The sequence below is a fragment of the Citrus sinensis genome, chromosome 1, assembly GCF_022201045.2.
Source record: "Citrus sinensis cultivar Valencia sweet orange chromosome 1, DVS_A1.0, whole genome shotgun sequence".
NCBI lineage: Eukaryota > Viridiplantae > Streptophyta > Magnoliopsida > Sapindales > Rutaceae > Citrus > Citrus sinensis.
The window spans coordinates 18,721,018-18,735,226 of NC_068556.1; the positions used below are offsets into that span (position 1 = coordinate 18,721,018).

The window sequence follows — 14,209 nt, forward strand, 5'->3', positions numbered from 1 at the left end:
AAGTCACTCTCTTATCTGTGTCGTCTCCTGGCTTTCTCTTCCCCAATTCGAGTTCTTTTATTGAAAATAATTCTTACATAACCAATAAATAAATAAATAAATATTCAAATAGTGTGTTGGTGTTTCAGTAAATTAATTGTCCATGGAGTCATCTTTAGATCAAAAACCAATGCCCCCGTTTGAAATCACCTGAAGAAGAGGTTTGATCGATATTTTCTCCCTTTTTCCTTTTTTGAATGCAGATTCCTTTTAACTCTCTCTCTCTCACTACTAGAAAAATAGGCTACTATGATAGAATTTTTGTGATAGATTTTAAAAAATTAATCATTTATCATAAAAATATGACAGACATGTGATAGAATGTTCATATATCGTAAAGACATGATAGATTTGTGATAGTTTATTTATCTATCAAATACACATGATAGCATATTAATATTTAATGAAACATTGAATTTATAATGGGCCAATTTGGGCATGGAACGACACCGTATCTTGATACCAATAAAAAAAATTTAAGTGTTGGACTCCCCTTCGGCTTCACATGGCAAGCCCTAATTTCTTAATCCAAACCTAATCACACACAAACACACAATCACGCTGCCTACACAGATTTGGTCATCTGCTGTGCTGCTTGTCGACAACAAATTGCTGCTCTTCGTCTTCGTCTTCGTCCTCATCCCCGATCTCTAGCTTGCTGGCTATTCCCATTTCCTTTTGTTTCGCAACTTAATGGTTGTTGCCGGTAGCCTGCTACCTTCTTCAACTCTGAGCTATAGCTAATGTCTTCTTAATTTAGATTTTCTTCAAGTTCGAGTTGCTGTTACTGTCTTCTTTTGTGAGAAGTAAGCTGATGGGTTCCTTCATTTGTACACTAGGGTTTGGGGTTCTCTGATCAGAATATATCGGCTGGTCTAGTGATTGCTCAACTGCCGTCGATTTTTGAGGTGCCGCCCAGGTTGAGCCCCGCAATTCTGCTTGACTCGCTAAATTTCAGTTTGTTTTCGCCTACACAGGTAATTCAATTTAACTTTGTCAGACTTAAAGTTTCTTCATTTATTCATTAGATTTTAGCTTGTTTAGGAAAGCTTTCATTTTTATTGGGTTTCGCATTTAAATTCTAATAATCCTTGGGTTTGAATTTTGATTTTTTTTTTTTGGAGGGATGGAGAATTTTCTTCATTGCCTTGATTTGTTAGCAGTCGGTTGGAATTTTGAATTAGAGCTTGCTGAAGCATTTACTATGGAATTTTGAATTAGAGCTTGCTGAACCGTTTACTATAGAATTTATAAATGTGCCCTGTAATTGGGATAAAAACTCTTGACTTAATTAATCTGAAAGAAGAACATTTTGAGCAATGTTGTAATGTGATTGTGCATTGCTGAGATAATCTCATCTTGTTTTGGTATTCTAAATATCCAAATGGACTGGATAGTAGGCTATCCAGGTCAAGTTTTAATGGTAATCGGGCATTTTTCTTTCCTGATTTTAGTTTCATCCCTTTTTAGATGAAGCATATGGTTAATGCAAACAATTAATGAAAGAAAAGCTCTTGGTATTACTAGTGTTGGAGATCCAATTGTCTTCATGTAAACTGTGAACACTTTTAACTCCCATATCTAAGATATAGAGATCTTTATGTAGCTTTAAGCCAAATATGTGAGAAATTCTCCAATCTAGTCACAACTTTATTAGCAACCAAGAATGAAAGAGTATTAGCTTCCGGTTATAATTTGATGACCAGAGCTTGAATGAGTGAGTGATAACTTGTATTGTCTATATTGCTTTGTTTGTCATGCCTCACTGGCATTATGTTACTTGGGTATCCAAATTTTGCGTTCATCTATTACTAATTTCCCTGATTCATTGGATGCAACCTAGGGAGCCTTTAGAATGAAGCACTAGCAGGCCCTAGCACAGGTCACTGCCCAAGCTGCACAAGCTGAATCTCATACACAAAGCCTTGCTGAATATCAATGTTGTTAACACACTGAAAAATTTCCTCTGTGACTTCAAGGTTTTAATCAAATTTAGAGGTATATGTGGTTCTCAAACCCATTACAATTGACTGGTACTTGTGTTTATTTTTTTTATTAGAAAGATATCTTCTGCAAAAACTTTATGAAATTCACTTTTGGAAATGCAAATGCTTTGTGTGGTGGTACTTGCATTTATTTGCTTGGTCTTCTACCATTTCAGTCAAATGATTTATTTTGACTCGTGCTTATGACTAACTTGTTGATAGAGAAACTAGGCTGTTTATGGATGTATTAATGTGCATCCTATTATTTTTCTCTTAATTGACATGTTGAACTTTTTGGAAGATTTTTTTTTTTAATTTGATTTGTCACATATTGTGCTATGTTAATTGGAAATGTTTTGGTTTGTGGTCCATGTTGCACTTACTAGTCCTCAGTACTCGGTGGTCCTTTAGCATCATAAATTAAATTGGATGCATTTAAAGCATCCATTGCGTAGCATCATCACACTAAAGGGTCTCATCTAGTTAGAATATTTTTTCTGCTTATTTCCTCCAGAAGAGACATTATATAAGAGTATATAGATTCAATCCTAAATGGACAATCAGAGTTGGTGACTAGGTAAACTAGCCGAGCAAAGAATGGTCTTGTAAAGCTAAATTGAAGATGTAATTTTGGAAAAATTGAAACAGCTGGTCCATAAATAATGATACTTTTGCTCCTAAGAACCAAGAGATTCCAGCCTATCTATCTTTTTTTGGTTTTTGTATATATATAACTCATGAGATTTATAATTTTTCATTATCATGTTAACCCCTGGTCTGGACTGTCCTAATATTTAAACTTCTTTCCACCATTTTCAATTCTTAAATTGACCAATATTTATCTCAATGTGTCCCTTTACTTGCCCATTGAATTTTGCATCAAGGATCTGATGTGGTAGAAGAGAAGCTAACAATTTATGCGCTCGACAATGTCTTTGCCTTTTGAATTGATTGAGAGATCATCATTTCTTCACCCACTGGAAACTTTAGATTATGCTTTACGCTTTGGGCTTAGACTGGCAAGCCTACAATCATGGTATTAAAGTTGGTAGATTGAGGAGATTCTGGTGATTCCAGAATTTTCTACATTTTCTCTTTATCTTTTGTATTTTTAGAACTTTTTCCTTTCTTTTTATTAGCTTGATTTTGATGGATTTTATTTAATTATATATGGAAGGTTAGATGTTGTGCATTAATTAAATTGTAGTCTTGAAAAACTACTCTTTAAAAAAATTCATCTAGAAATTTAGAATTGAAATCTGTAGAAGGCTAGACTAAAAGTTCTCTTCTCGTCTTTGGCATTAATTGCACTTGGTTTTATATTTCTCTTTACTATGTACTATGTTGCAAAATATTTTGTTTATACTTAATCTTTTATAATCCAGCAACTCTTAGGAAGACCTAGTCAACTGTCACTGCTACATAAGCATTCAGGTTATACTGCTTTATCATCATTTTTATTTTCTTCCCTTTTTCTCTTTTACAGCTTGTGAGCTTACTGCTTCATTATGTCAATTGTCGAATGTGATTTTCTATTTTCTCTTGGGTTGTTTATTCTCATTTTCCCTTTAGTATCAAAGCTGATTAAATCAATTAGACACTGATGAATTTTATTATGAATTTGATTAATTGTAAGTGGGCAATATATTAATATGTATTTTTTTGGCACTCATTTTATTGTAACCTATGTTTCAGGTGATGTTGGTGGCTTTCGGAAATTTACTAAGAGTGTTTTTTTTATGGATTAATTGTTTTTCTAGTGATGTGTTGGTGATTGGATATTGTAAAGGATTTATTAGATATTGTATACGGATTTGATTCACCATATATTTTGTGATGCTATTTGTTGGAAGTTTCAAGTGATTGAAATTTTTAGCGCATCACACAATTTGGTATTTGATAGTTTTTATGAATTTGAATGTAATTTTTATTTCAATTAATTCAAGTTTTAAATGTGGTTTTTGTTGTTTTTATTTCAAAATTCTGGAATTTAAATAATAATAATAATTAATATTATTATAATTTCAAAATTAAAAATAATAATTTTATTCTTTTTTAAACCTTAAATCTCATGACAGAGAATGTGAATCATTGATATATGACAGCTTTTGAAGAAACCCATCAAATTCAAAATAATTTAAATAACCCGCTAAAATTTCCAATTAATTCTCGAAAGTCTTTCAAAACGACGTCGCTTGGTTCGTGACACATGTGTGATAAATATACACTGTCATGGGAACATGTGATAGATAAAATGTTGTCACAGATTTGTGAGACGGGCTACAATGACAGATGGAAACTCTGTCATAAGAGGGGTCGGATGACAGATATTCTCTGTCATGGTAGCCCATTTTTCTAGTAGTGTCTCTCTCTCTCTCTCTCACACACACACACACACACGCACACACACACACACACACACACACACACACACTCTCTCTCTCTCTCTCTCTCTCTTTTTTCTTTCCATACTTATCCTAGTTTTTGGATGATTTATAATGCATGTTGAGTAATGGTAGACCTATTAATTCCTGAAAAAGGAAAATCTTGTTGACTTGTGGATTTGTTCCTCTATTGGCTTATTGGGAAGTGTCTCAAGTTGCTTTGTTCCATTAATATAAGCTTTCGGGGGAGAAGTACTTAATACATCTATGGGTTCTTATACTTCCTTCTTCGGGTATTTATTAAGGTCCAATTAATGATATAGCTTTACGAGATCTGAGAAGGTAAATTGAATTTGCATTCTTTGCAGTACTGTAATAGAAAAGCCTACTTTGTGACTTTTAAGCTTCATAATTCTTCGGTTTAATTTAATCTAGTTTAACCTGGATTATGCGTATTGTTATATACTGTTAGATAATTCATATATATGTTTAAAAACCAACTAGCTAGCTAGCAAAAGAAACATGTTGTAGTTTATTAGTAAACGAAAGATTACATCTGACTGTACCTTAATCATAAATATGTGTGTGTGTTAATCACTATAGTTCAATTAATAATTGGAAACTCAGCAACCAATTCCAAGAATCAGCATTCAAAGAATATAGGACTTGAACAACCCCAATTTATCAAAATGTGGCTATAGAATATTCTATTTTGAGCAGATTAACTAAGAAGCTTGGTAGGCTTTAGGAATTACATAAATATGTCCATTTGAAATTTTAATTATACCTGTGGATAATTGGTTCATCATGCCTGGGAAATTTTAATTTGTCTCCTCAATTAATATAGTTGCGGATACATGCATTTATCTCAATTAGAGTGCAATGTTACCATGAATAATAAAAAGATGGGGAAATGGAGAACAATGTTTCGGGATGTTCCAAGCTTTGTAGCTGTTTGTTAATGGAGAATAATATTTTTCCTATTGGGCAAGGAAAGAAAGCTAGTAAGGTTCCTGGGCAGTATGATGACGTTCTACCTCTTTTTTTTTTGTTACTAGGCAAATTAAAGAAATGAATCGTTGTAATTTTGGAGATAAAAGAGAAGATCAAGTCTCTCTCGTATAGGTGAAAACAGTTCGCGTTTCGTAGCAAATGAAGGAGTTTTCAAGATTCTTTCTTCTTTATTAATCTCCAAACTAAAAAAAGAAAAAATGTTAGTTGGTAAGTAAGGGGGTAAGTAAGGGGTAAATTGATGACTAAGCATATTTATATTGTTAGAGACGTTTGATTGCTTCATGTCTCGTATCTCCACACTGAATGATTTCTTCTGAACGGGCTCTGAGAGGTTATTGTGAATGACGGTATTTTTGGTCATGCGACTAGTGATATTGTCATGGAGAGTATATTTATATTGCCATGGAAAGCATATTTGCATAATAATAATACCACTTAGTTCCTATAGTTATGTTGTTGTACATACTCTCATTTTGATCACGCTGATAGAGAAAAAAATGTAGCTTAATTACGCATTATTGAAGTTTTTTTTTGGTATGTTCCTTTCTCAACACTACTATTCATGTACCACTGGAACAAATCTGAAGATGAAGGATAATTAGAGAGTTTTATCTCCTGATTAGTTCTCATTTGTTATATGCATCCATTTTGTTGGAAAATGAATCATTCATTCGTATATCTTTTGTGTATCACTGGTTTATATATATTTTTATACACAATCGTATTTTTTGTCATATTTAAAAAGAGTAATGATGGGCATCCCAAATTTTTTATACAAAATTTCATTCTAATGATGTAGCATTTATGAGTGGTTAGTAAATGTTTATAAGATCTAAGTGAATTGATTGTTTGTTTCACTAACTAATTAATAAATGTCACATCATTTGAGATAGTTTTTCGAGATAAAAAAATTTAGAATGTGTCTACTCATTTAAAAATACCTTAATCTAATCCATTGTCTACTTGTAATAAATAATATGTTAATCAATTTTGATGCATGTTTGTAGATGTGGGATCGTATTGAAATCTCACTCTCTTGAATGGCATTTCATTTTATTACAATTGGTTAAACCCGGCATGAAAGAAAATTACAAGCAGCCCCGGAAGAAGACGAAAAGGTCCATAACCAATGAAAAACAACTAGTTTTAAGAGTGGAGCTTCTACCACCCTTTAAAATTCCTGATGAAACCATTTCCAATTTTACTAGTTTTAATACTAAAAATACACTTTTATTCTTAAACCCTATTTCGTTTGTTTGTTTGTTTGTTGTTGTTGGTTTTTTTTTTTTTTGGGTTTTCTCACTCCTAAAATAAAATGGAGTATTTCTTCTCTTACAATCCTATTCTCTACCTCTACACAAATAATATTTTTGGGTGATAACTCTGATCTAAAATAAATATATTTGAATTTTCCTTAGTTTAAAAGTGTTCTTTAAGTATGAGAATAATTATTTTTTGAAAAAACATGAGAATAATAAATTGTAATAAAAGAAAAGAAACAAAGGTTATTTCGATAAAATATCGGATAGATGACGAGTCACAAACATTAAAAAGAAAAGAAAATGACATGTTGATGTAATGAAGGACTTTGCAGATAAAATAAGTAATAGAATGTGTGGGTTTCTTAGAAGAGAGAGAGAAACATTAAATGAGTTTAATTAGAATTGTATGATTGTCTAAAATTGTAATTTCAAAGAAAAGGGTGCAATGAGGATAATGAAGGGGTGTCAATATCATTACACTAGTTTGAAGACGGAGAGAAGCCCAAGAAGGGAATAGGCCTGAAACCTAATCAGAGAGATGTCTCCTAAGTCCGGCTATCCCAGCCGTCAGATTCATTGCAGCATCAACATTTAATTTGAGCCAACCTTAAGGCGACGGTACTGGATTCAGCCACACAGATTGCCTACCATTACATGTATCGTCGCTTAACGGCACCGTTTTATGAGATTATTATTGAAGACATTATCATACATTCGCCGAGTTATTAGGTTAATAATATAAGTTCGAGATAATCCTTAGTATTTGAGCTAGCTTATGAGTCGAGTTAATCTGATGAACTTATATAAATGTAAGAAAAAGGACTGTCGAGTTTGCCAAGTCAATAAATTAAAAAATGACCGTCGATGCGTACATTAATTTATTGTCTCCTATATTCCTCGTTCAATTGCTTCGACTTTTGTAAAAGAGACACTTCCATTGAAAAAACAACTGTTGATAGGCATAGGCTACAATCCAACTCAAGTAGTTGTCAATTACACACCACTCATCTCATATTTTCGCATCAACAATTTCAATGGGCTTGGTAGTTTAATCATTTTGAATCATATCCATCGGATCATGATATACGTGTTATGTGCATTATTATATCAATATACATATCCATGCATGCATTATTAAACAAGAAGCAAGTGGAAAAATTTAAACTCAGTAATTAATTGAAAACTAGAGAGAACCGATTCTCAAAATTAATTTCATATATTGGTATATACAAACAACGAGATATTTTAATTAATTTATAGTTTTTACCATGAAAAATTGGTATTTTACAAGTCAATTTTAATTAACAGAATTGTAGTAAAATGTGAGGTTTCTTGAGGATATTCAACAATTCCTGAAGTATTATATGGTGTAAAATGTTATATCCTAATACTTCCCGCACCAATTTATTATTTTATAATTTCTGAAATAGTAAAATGAATAAATAATTAAATTATTAACTTAGTAAAATGAGAAAGATACTAAACTTATAAATTCCTCTGAGGAAAGAGGACACGTTGTCTTAACGATCTACAGAGGGCGGCACCAAATCGTTTTGACTTGCTTTGTTTCTTACCCTCAAATTAGCTCTATAAGTATTTCCTCGTAGTATCATGGAGCTTCAACTCCAGCATATTCATTCAACTCCGCCATTGCCAAATCTTATTCATAATAATTAAACTCAATCATCTCTGCCAAATCTGATTCACAGGCATGGACTTATCAATCGATTTGAGGTTTCTATTTCTTCCATTGCTGAATCTTATAATCTTTTTTCTGTTCCTCAAGTCTCAGGATGGCAACTCTTGGAACGTCCAAGATGGTACAAGTAAGATACTTCTGTATCCAATTTTAAAGCTTCAGTTCTGGTTCCTGATTCCTGTCGTCGTCATCCCATTACTGCTCTTCCTCCTCACACCCATCAGAGTTCCTCTCAAAGTGAGCCGACCCATTTCCGTGAGTTGTGGAGAACTCTCTGTTCTGTTGGCTGTCTCGGCAGTGGCCTCTGTCATTTTGGCTCCGTCTCTGTTCTTGGTAGCGTATTTGTGCCTCATAGTCTTATCACTCTGTTATGCAATGTTCGCTTCTCTGTTTCAGCACTTCTTCTACTGGCTTCGACGACTCGCTGTCTTCATTGTCACCTCTGTCAACGCACATCTGCTAGCTCCTCCTCAAGTTGAACAACCCATTGGACAAGCGCAAGGTGTTCTGGAAATTATAGTCATGTGATAAATTAGTTATAGCAGTAACAGAGTCTGTGCTTGGTTACCGGAACGAAGATGTATCTTGGGTGGAACTAGAAGCCGAGTAGCAGACAACCTAGATACTGCCTTTCTACTTGTACTTCTATTCTTTTGTTGTATTATTTGTTATATATAATTTGATAAGCGGATCTAGAAAAATAATTTATCGAGAACTAAATTAGATAATAGTAAAATATAAAAAATTAAAAATTTGAATATATAAAATATTTATTAATACATTTATAATTAGTCTCTATGCATTTTTATATTTTAAAAATGTTATGTAATAAACTCATTATTAATATTATTAAATTTATTATTTCTTATATAAATAATTAAACTATCACTTATCTCATCTGATTCCAAAGATGATTCTTCATGAGTTTTGTTACTGAAAATATTCATTTCACTATTATTATATAAACTGGAAGAATTAATCATATTTTTTAAAATATAAAATATTTTAACTGGTAGATTATCATTATTTTTAATTAAAATATAAATTTTTATATTTCTTAAAAGTCAAAACTTAAATTTTATTGGGTTTATATTTGATAGTGACTATTTTAATAAATTTAATGGGCTTAATTATTTTATTTTTTAAAATTTGTTCTCCTTTATTTTTTAAAATTTTTTTGGCCAGTGGGGGCTCAAGGCCCCACTGGTCATGTGCTGCATCCGCCCCTTTTATTTTTATTGTCCCAGGAAAAAAGGCAGTTGTTTAAGGCATATTCGATAATGTACTTACATATGCATACTAATAAAAATTTGCGTCGAATTTTTCTTTTATCCCGTTTTCGTTTTTCTCCACACGAACTCACGTGTACCATAAATACACGAGCAGAAATTTATTTATTTATTTTTATTTAAACCACCCGATTTTCGACGACCGCATTGGTCTCGATTAATTTAAATTCAGAGTGTAGTCACAGTTAAGACTCTTTACCCCTCTCAGTGTGTAACAACCTAGAGATACTTTAATTATTTTGAAAGGTTAATTTGGTCACTTTGCTTGAATAAAATAAAATCCTTAAACCACCCAAAACCCCAACATTCCTTCGTCCATCGTCAAACCCAAACCCAAACATTTGCATCGTCGCCGGTACGAAATCTGATTATCTCAGCTGATCGAGGTCGCGCCGCCATGATACTGAGGTTACAAATCTAGAAACAGTGAGACTGATTTCTCATTAGGTAAATTCCCAAAGCTAGAAACCCTAGGTTTATTTCAGAATTTCTATTTTGTCTTATTTGCTGACGAAATCACTTAACCAGAAAAGATGATTAGATTAATGTCGTAGAAGCGAAAGAGTAATGTCGTAGTAACCAAGTTGGTTTAGTTCTGGAAAAGAAATTAGATTAGTTCTTCATGAATAATATTGGCATGGCAAATAAGAAACTTGGATTTTTTGTATTTGTTTTATCAGATGGAAACTTTTTCTTTTGCTTTATATTTTCTTTTTTCCATTTTCACTATGCCATTGTATTTTGTAGCTTTTGCATGAAAATCCTTTCATTTGAAGTCCATTCATCTAAATTCAGGTTTTGCAAGAGGCTTTCGAGGTTTTGTAATTGCAAAATAAAATGGGGGTAAATACCATTCAAAATCCCGTTAAATACACCAAAACTCACTCATGCCTTATTATAAGTAAGAATATAAAGAGGTGGAAGTAATTCTAAGTTCAGGGGCTTCTTTTAACAGCATTATTCATTATGTATAGAGGAGAATCTATTACGCCATGACTAAAGAATTTGAGAGACTTTACATACAAATGAAAGAACGGTAACCAGAGCTCAGCCTTTACTTCAGTAATTCCCCCCCTTCCCCCCCCCAAAAAAAAAAATGTAAACTCTTTCTTTATTTTATATCAATCGCTGTATATTAAGATCATTTGAAGGTTGTTATATGAGATGTATCCCTAAATCACATCTGTTGATGTTTTTTCATGATGATTATCATCACACTGAGGCATTGAAGATCTTTCCTCTGGTTGTGCCCTTGCTCATGACATGTTGTATGATTGGTTTCTCATTATATCCTCACATCAACTTAAAGAGAATTAAATGTGGTGTTGCTTGTTTTCTGTGATGTTGTCAGATTGGTGGAGGAAGTTTTGAGAATTTATAAATGTGAGGTCCAACAAAAAGTTTTGGAAATTGTTGGTGTAACACCCTAGGCGAATCCCACATCGGCAAAGCACGGGAGAGATGCTGGGTTTATAAGGGGTGATCCACACCTTAATTGGCAAGACGCGTTTTGGGGTGTATGGGCGCCCCAAGAACAAATCCGTGCGGGCCTTGTTAAGGCCCAAAGCGGACAATATCTTGCCAGGTCTGGGTTGGGTCATGACATTGTGGTATCAGAGCGGCTCCGCGTGTCCTCTTGAACGATGGTGGGGCAAACCTCAGCGAGGACGCTGAGTCCCCAAGGGGGGGTGTATGTAACACCCTAGGCGAATCCCACATCGGCAAAGCACGGGAGAGATGCTGAGTTTATAAGGGGTGATCCACACCTTAATTGGCAAGACGCGTTTTGGGGTGTATGGGCGCCCCAAGAACAAATCCGTTCATAAGGAAGTGTAGCTGAATTGTGTTTATGTATCCTGCAATGATATGGTGCTATGTTTGCGGTTTAAGTTTGTGGATGTGTTGTTAAACTGGGGATGTGATGAGGTTCTGTTATCTATAACTATTGTTATTGAGAAGTATCATGGGTCTGGTGTGTCATTGTAAGGAAACTGAAATAATAATTTTTATTCCTTTTATTTAAGTTGAGGTTTGAGAAGGTTGATAGGTGATAGGCAGATTCCTGTCCCGCGGTGAAGTCCGCAAAAGAAATTATGGGCGATGGCCCCTGGGAATATTGCCCCAAAAGTACGCTATGCTGGATTGACCTTTGTCAGATTTCTATCCCGCGGTGAAAGTCCACAAAAGAAATCATGGGTGGTGGCCCTGCGAATAATGCCCCAAAAGTATGTGAGGTATTTCTTTTCAAAATTAATATTGGGGGAAAATGTTTGCTGAGGATTTACAGCTTACGGACTTGTCAGGCATGTTTTTATTTTGTATAATTGAAAGAGTAATTTTAGGATTTCTTTATGCATAACTACCGAAAGCATGAGCAACACTATATTTGTATGTGTGTATGTTGCTATGATCTTGTCTTATGACATTTCTGTTGAATACCAACTTTCAAACTTAAAAAGTTTAAGAAATTAATATTTTATATATATTTATATACATATAAATGGTTTATGTTAGAAATGTACCGAAGTTGTGCGAATTATTTGGGTGTTTAAAAAAAAAAAGATCCTTTGTTGTGTGTAACTACAAACTGTGCGTTAGCTCACCCCTTACTTTTCAGGTTTGGGCAATGATGGTGAAAAATATTGTGGTGAGTGGAGGATTGATTTCGATTTGGGGTTTAACATGGAGATTACATCTTTTGAAAGTTGTGTTTTGTAATGAAGAACCGTCTTCATCTATTTTTGTTACTGTTCTGGTTGTGCTTTGGCATTGCTGGCCTAGTAAACTTAGTAAGCTACCTTTTTGTAGATATTATGCTTTTTAATACATGTATTTAGAATGACTAAGCTACGTTAGTAGGATGCACTTATATCTGTTAGTGTTATAGTAATAGGGTACCAGAGGCCCCAAATGTCGTATTAACCAATGCTCATAGTAGTGTTGACTTGAGAAGGTTCTGTTTTATCTTTTTTTATTTTTGAAGTTTTAAGCAGCCGGGTATAAAAATTGCTGGTTTGATATATTGGATAATATCCACATTTAGGGGATATAATGTCAAAATTTTCTTGAAGTGCTGGGTTTTATTCATCTCTATTAGTATACGTTTGATCCTGAAAGCAAACAGTCACAGCTTAATTGTTAAAAGCTTATACTTGCACCTGATGTAGATAAAATTTTCTTATCACATATGCCCTTAAGTTAGGGTGCAAAAGTTATCAATTCAGCTAATAAAAAGTATCAATGTTAATAATCCAAATGATTTAACCGATGATGCATGATACTAGCTAAAGTATACTACTTAGCCCATGTAGGACGGACAAATTTCTTTTAATGCTTCTTGGAATAACTTGAAAAGTTGCATCTCGTGTTCAGAATGAATGAAATTTGATCATTTCGATATGTAAGAACCTTAAGCTTGACTTTCACCTTTTGGGTTAAATAAATGCGTCATTCCAATTCCATAGGTTTGACCAATTGAGTCTAAGTTCTGAAGCAATATTTGAATTAGAGTATAATTATTTTATTCTATGGTTATTTCATTTTTTTTATAAGAATACTATGGTTGTTTCATTGGTTGAAAATTGAAACTAGAATGGTTCTCAGCTTAGGTGTGAACTGAAATGGTTGTATTTGTTTGGAGAAAAGGAGGAGACTGTTCTACTTTGTGGTCATTTTTTTTTTCCATATTTATAGTTGCTATGGGGATATTATCTCTAAAGAAAAAGGGTTTTGTGACTGATAAAATAGGTTAATTTTGCATGTTTTATAATTAGTACATGATGTGTGTTTCTTGCTGCAGCCCCCTCGTTTGCTGATGATTAACTTGTATTGTGCAGGCTTATACAAACAGGTTTTGATACTTCAGCTGGTTAGGAACTTAAGATAACTACCTACTTTCACTACCTGTGGGACTGGGACTCGAACCCAAACTTGCAAATTCAACTGGGAGCTGACCAGTGCCGTATATTGGTGACTCTCTCTCAGTCTGACTCTTTCAGTCATCGTTGTCTTTTTCTTTTATCTCTTCCTGAGTTCAAGTTCTATGTTTAAAGGTTGGGGTTTCAGTGGCATGTTACTTACTGTTGCATTAAGAACCAGCAACTCCCTCTTTGAATTGTTCTGAAGAAGGGGTTTGATATTTTCATTTTTCACAAGCAGTTTCGTTTTTAATCTTTTTGTATTTTCGATTTTAACTTTTGTAATTTTTTTAACTCTTTTTTATTTCTTTTTATATATTTAGTTATCAAGTGTTTTGCCTACTGCCTAGCGACTACCGTAACATAACCTGTTTTCCTGTTGAAGAAAGAATAGAAGAATATTGATTTTGCTGGGAAATAAAATAGATTAAAAGATAAGTGTCTGTAGGTCCTTTTTATGACATAAATAAGTCATTGTCCTGTTTTTAGGATTATTTAGAATGTAGATAATTATTGTGCTTTTTTGGTTGCAGAATTATTAATTCTAGAAAGATGTCATATTTAGCTTGTCATTGGTATGGATTTATTATTTTAATGGTATATTGAGCCTATTTTGATGT

General features: G+C 33.4%; 2 long non-coding RNA genes across 6 annotated transcripts; both read left to right on the top strand.

The window, feature by feature from the left end:
* Positions 1-504: 504 nt before the first annotated feature.
* Positions 505-3,887, top strand: LOC102628459 (uncharacterized). Of its 5 annotated transcripts, XR_008053073.1 has the most exons (4): positions 516-745; positions 879-958; positions 1,883-2,037; positions 3,410-3,887. It is a non-coding gene; the product is annotated as an uncharacterized LOC102628459 (long non-coding RNA). The 5 variants fall into 5 exon arrangements; XR_008053070.1 differs by lacking the exon at positions 3,410-3,887 and having other exon boundaries at positions 505-745; positions 879-1,016; positions 1,883-3,352; XR_008053071.1 differs by lacking the exon at positions 3,410-3,887 and having other exon boundaries at positions 509-735; positions 879-1,016; positions 1,883-3,351.
* Positions 3,888-9,934: 6,047 nt separating this feature from the next.
* LOC127901056 (uncharacterized) lies at positions 9,935-13,931 on the top strand. The gene is made up of 3 exons (XR_008053067.1): positions 9,935-10,119; positions 11,024-11,897; positions 13,509-13,931. It is a non-coding gene; the product is annotated as an uncharacterized LOC127901056 (long non-coding RNA).
* Positions 13,932-14,209: the final 278 nt, after the last annotated feature.